Source organism: Phascolarctos cinereus, unplaced genomic scaffold (assembly GCF_003287225.1).
Source record: "Phascolarctos cinereus isolate Bilbo 61053 unplaced genomic scaffold, phaCin_HiC Scaffold_5;HRSCAF=322, whole genome shotgun sequence".
Classification (NCBI taxonomy): domain Eukaryota; kingdom Metazoa; phylum Chordata; class Mammalia; order Diprotodontia; family Phascolarctidae; genus Phascolarctos; species Phascolarctos cinereus.
In genome coordinates, this window is record NW_027555958.1 from 137,800,098 (window position 1) to 137,804,974 (window position 4,877).

The 4,877-nt window shown below is 41.7% G+C and overlaps 1 pseudogene; it reads right to left on the bottom strand.

Moving 5' to 3' along the window:
- Nucleotides 1-218: 218 nt before the first annotated feature.
- Nucleotides 219-991, bottom strand: LOC110208977 (phosphoglycerate mutase 1-like; annotated as a pseudogene).
- Between the last annotated feature and the right edge of the window lie 3,886 nt (nucleotides 992-4,877).

Consider the following 4,877-nt stretch of genomic DNA (forward strand, 5'->3'; position numbering starts at 1 on the left):
TGACTAATGTGGTTGAGGGGAGGGGCACTAAGAGAGAAAAGAATTGGTCTGAAAAAGAGAAGAAGAAATGAGAAAAGGATCCATCAGTCCCCTACTGCAATTAGGTGTTGTGATCCCTGAGGTGGTAGTCAGTGTGTGCAACAGGCAGTGAGAGATGTGGTGGTAACAGCAAGAATGGAAGGACCTGGCTATTACTGGCACGTGCTGGTAACCTGCTTTCATCTTTTGGCCTTGCCTTGGGCTACCACAGCCTCCATGGCCTTGACCACAATCTCTCATTTGCTCACATTCCTGAGGAACTGCATAGGCTTGATGGATTTCAGATTCTTGTCCAACTCACATATGATGGGAATGTCAGTGGACAGATTCAGCTCCATGATTGCTTCTTTAAACAGACCCTTACGAGGTTTGACAATCCTTTGAAGACTATTGCCATAGGTTGCAATCAGAACATGTTTTCCTTCCTTGATCTGGGAGACAATTTCCTCTTTCCAGAAGGGCAGAGTCTGGGTGAAGGTGTCTTTCAAGCTTTCACAGGAGGGCAGCTGATCCTCAGTCAGATCTGCATATCAATGGTCCTTGATGATGTTGCTGTAGAAGGGATGGTCAGGCTCCATGGGAGGTGGTAGGATGTTGTAGCATTGTTGCCAGATCTTCACCTAGGACTCACTATGCTTAGCAGCTGGCTCTGCTTTGTTGAGGCTTGTCAGACCTCCACAATGCTGCTCATTGAAGCACCAAGTTCTCACTACAGGAACCACATCTGGTGAGTGGCATCTAGTACTGTCCAAAGGGTATGAATTGCTCTCTTCTGGACAAAGGTGAAGGAGATATCAAATTCATAGCCAGTATCTCATAGCTGTTGGCCACCATGCTAGGCCTCCTCATGCCCAGCAGGGCTCAAATCTGTGTAGTACCAGCTGCTGAAGCAGTTGTCCAAGTTCCAAGCACTCTCTCTATGCTAGATCAGGACCAGCTTGTAGGCAGCCATGGTGGGGCAGAGGCTTGAGGCAGCAGGTATCTAGGACAGTCAGCGAACTCCTCAATCCTAGGTCTGCCCTGCTGGAAGGATAGACTCTTAATTGAAGAATGACCCTTTCCCTATGGCTTACTAAAATGAACTCTGTTTAAAACAAATGGTTTAGTTTGGACTTTGTCTTTTTTTTTTTTAATTACTCCAACCTTCTCTCTTTCCCTCTCAACTGGTAAGGAAAATGATGACTTTTTCTAGAGGGCAGGGGCCATATCATTTTTTGTCTTTGTATCTGTATCCCCAGATGATAACTTGAAGTACAGGGAACACTTGAAAGTAGGTTTCAGTTCCTGGCCTTCTTCCGACTTTTGTCAGAAATTAAAATTTTTGATACTGGACTTTTCATTCAACTTCAAGAGTTCCTGAATTCTAGTGTTTGGCACTATACCCTCTAGAGATAGGAGAATCTCTCTCCATAGCCGTAAAATCCATGGCCTTGTCTGACTAACCTGCTCTTATGTGAGAGGTGACTCAATCTTAGCTCTCCCAAATACTGACTAGGAGGAATGATAGAGTCTGAAAAAGTTCAATCTTTTATGTCCAAGAGAATCCTCTTAGAAGGACCATTGCTGACCTGACTTCCTCCCCTTACAGGTGCTCAAAATTCATCACAGCTGAGGTTCTAACGATCGATCTTTCTAGTTGAGTTTGTCTTTTGTTAACTCTGCTCCATTCTACTTCTCTGCCCCTTCCAGTGTCTCATTCTAGGCTATTGGTCTATGCTTGTGTGAGTTAAAACTTGCCATGATAAACACCTCTTACTTTATGCTTTATTGGCTTGTCTGATTCTTGTTTGATCTCTGAGTCCCAAACTTTCTGGGACAGAATGATTGACTGGGTGAATGAATATGTGAATGAATGATTAAATGAAAAAACACTTATTGAGTGCTTATTATGTGCCAATCTCTGAGGAAACAAACAAAAACACAAGGCAGTACCTGCTTTTAAGGAGCTTACGTTCCAGTAGGGGGAAACAGCACATACATAGTAGATTTCGTCTGTACCTCATCAAGTCAACTAGCACTTACCACTTATCTACTATGTACTAGGTACTCTTAATGCTGGGCCTTTAAGACAGCTAAGACCTTGTGGTCCTTAAGAAGGAAGAAAAGGGAACAAGCATTTATTAAGGGCCTACTATGTGCTAAGCACTTTACAAATATCTTCTCTTTTGATCTTCAAAACAGCTATGTGCGGTTATTGTCCCCACTTTATAGTTGAGGAAACTGAAGCAGATAGAGGTTAAGTAGTTTGCCTAGATCACACAGACAGTAAGTATATGAGGCCCAGTATGAACTCAGGTCTTTCAGACTCCAGGTCCAGCACTCTATGCTCTGTGTCAGCTAGCTGCCTAAGCTGTACCTTAGGGTGCTACGACAAATCAGAGAGAAATAAATCTCCTTGGATGTCACCATCATCAAACAGTTCAACATCAGAAATGGATATATATATATATATTTTATCAATGGAAATAACATCTGAGAAGCTGTAGTGAGGACATTTCACTAAGGGGTATGGTTACTAACAATAGCTCTGAGCCCCTACCTTGTGCAAAACCCCTCCTTGACCTCCTCCTCCTTGACTCTGCTGTGATTCCTTGAGCCTTAGTCATATTATGACATAATGGGATTGTGTTTATATGGAATAAAAAAAAAATAGACATGCTTAATTGTATATAGTATTTTACTTTTTTTTTTGTAGAATCAGTAATAGATAAAAGAGCATTTACCAATCAGCTTCACAGCTACCACTTCTAGACTCATCATGACACTTGGTAGCATATAGGTATGTTCTCAACTCAAGAATTCTAGGAAAGACACAGTTTAGTTTGTTCAGTTCTCTCCCTGCCCCCCCAACACACACATATAGTTACTCCTCCTTCAAGTATACAAAGGAGTATTAGAGATACAGAAGATTTGCCAATTGCTGTTTAACTCATTTTATCCAGTAGGACCAGTTATGAGATGAAAGACTCAGGACCCAATTGTTAGCTCCTCCTCATGGCACACAAGACATAGATTTGGAAAAGCCCCAGTGCAGGCTCACATCTGTAATACAATGGTCTTCCTCCATTTTGTGTTCTGTTGCTAGCAGTTGTCTAATGATTCGCTATAGCTACATCATCACTTGTGGTTTGAGGAAAATGCACTGCAAGGCCGGCTTCTGCAAGGACAGCTTGGTACTCTTCTATCCTGACATCTCTGTTCCTATCTCTTTATTTCCCATTTCCCAAAAGGTACATCATATTCTCTCTGTCATTTCAGCTCTCCTCAGTGTTTTGGCTTTGTATTGAATTAACCTGAGGCGTAGTGCTGTGAGATTGTCAGATACTTAACCCCCCAGTTACCCTTGTCACTTGGTTGTTTACTGGTCCTGGGTACAGCAGGCTTAATAATCCAAAGTCAATTAGCTTTCTTAAGCATTGCTGAACATCTTCCAGTCATTGTTCTTCTTTAGTAGGAAATGACCTGAGAAGCCTGATTAATCTTATTTAAGGGAAGAAGGCCATGGTACAGCCCTCAAACATGTAGGCAATAAAGAGGTTCTCCACAAACTCAGGAAATTAAAAAAGAAAAACTGGATTATACCATAGGAGTAATGCAGAGCTAGTAATAAGGCTAATTTGAGGATTCGGTACAATGTGTCAGGGTGCAAGACCGCCCCTCCCTTTTTAGTCCTTTCTTTTTACTATCCAGAGCTAAGGCCCAGCAAGCAAGCTGTGCCCTGAGCTTGGCATAACAACAATCCTCTGGCTGAACACTACTGCAACTAAATCACAGAACTGATGGTCCTTGAGCTCAGGAAAGCACCAGCAGGTCCAGACCTGATCCCTGCTATTAATGGACTTTTTATGATCAGGCAACCTTGGCTCACTGTTGCTGTTATGCCTTACCACTGTTGCTACACTGCCCTGTTTGATTCTTTCTGCAGTCACAAATATATAAATCAAAGTTTAGCCCCGCTGCCTTAGGTATCCTACTAAAGGATGCCCTGACCCAGGTCTAATTTCCCTTCCCCCAATGGAATAAAGAAAGCTGTTTTCTTATAACCTGTGTGAGCTCTTTGGTATTTTTTAAGTTAATGTGATTGTAAAACCTCTCTGACTTTTTGGTCATTTGTTAACAGAGATGGCAAGTGTCATAGTCTCCAACTGCCTCATGGCTTTTTGGAAATTCTGGGAGAAAGGGCATAGCAAGGATTCTGCCACTCTTTCTTCTAAGAAATGGAATTCATAGGACATCCTTGGTGGCGGGGGGGTGGGTGGGAGGGTGGAAGGGCCTGGTCACTAGAACTCATTCCTGTTTGTAAGAAGCAAAGGTTCAGACTCATCACCTTCTTTACAACAGTTTAATTTGAGTTACTCTGGTCCTGATCATCACATTTGTGTCAAATCCAATATAAGTAATGTCCTTTCAAGAAGCAGTCTGGTTCAAAACCTGCCTCTGATACATACTAGCTGTGCAAGTCACTTCTGTTAATGCTTTCCATAACTATTTAAGGTTACAAGATTTGCTGTATGATTGTATCTGCATTGGTAGAGGTAATTTCTTCACCTGGATTTCCCTTGACAAATAAAACCACATGTCCAGACTACCAAGATGCTGACACTTTGCAAGTTTTACTGATATGGCCTATGGGGAATAAATGCATAGTATCTACCCAAACAGCACAATCTCATAAATACACAAGTGACTAAAGTGGATTTATTCCTTTCAAGAAACAAAAGACTTTCATATATATGGAGATGTGGGCAGAATGGAAGTGATATAGTATCAAATCTGCTGAAATAATTTCTGCTTAGTCTGGAATTTAGTTAAACTTAAAAACCATTTATTAAGTAACT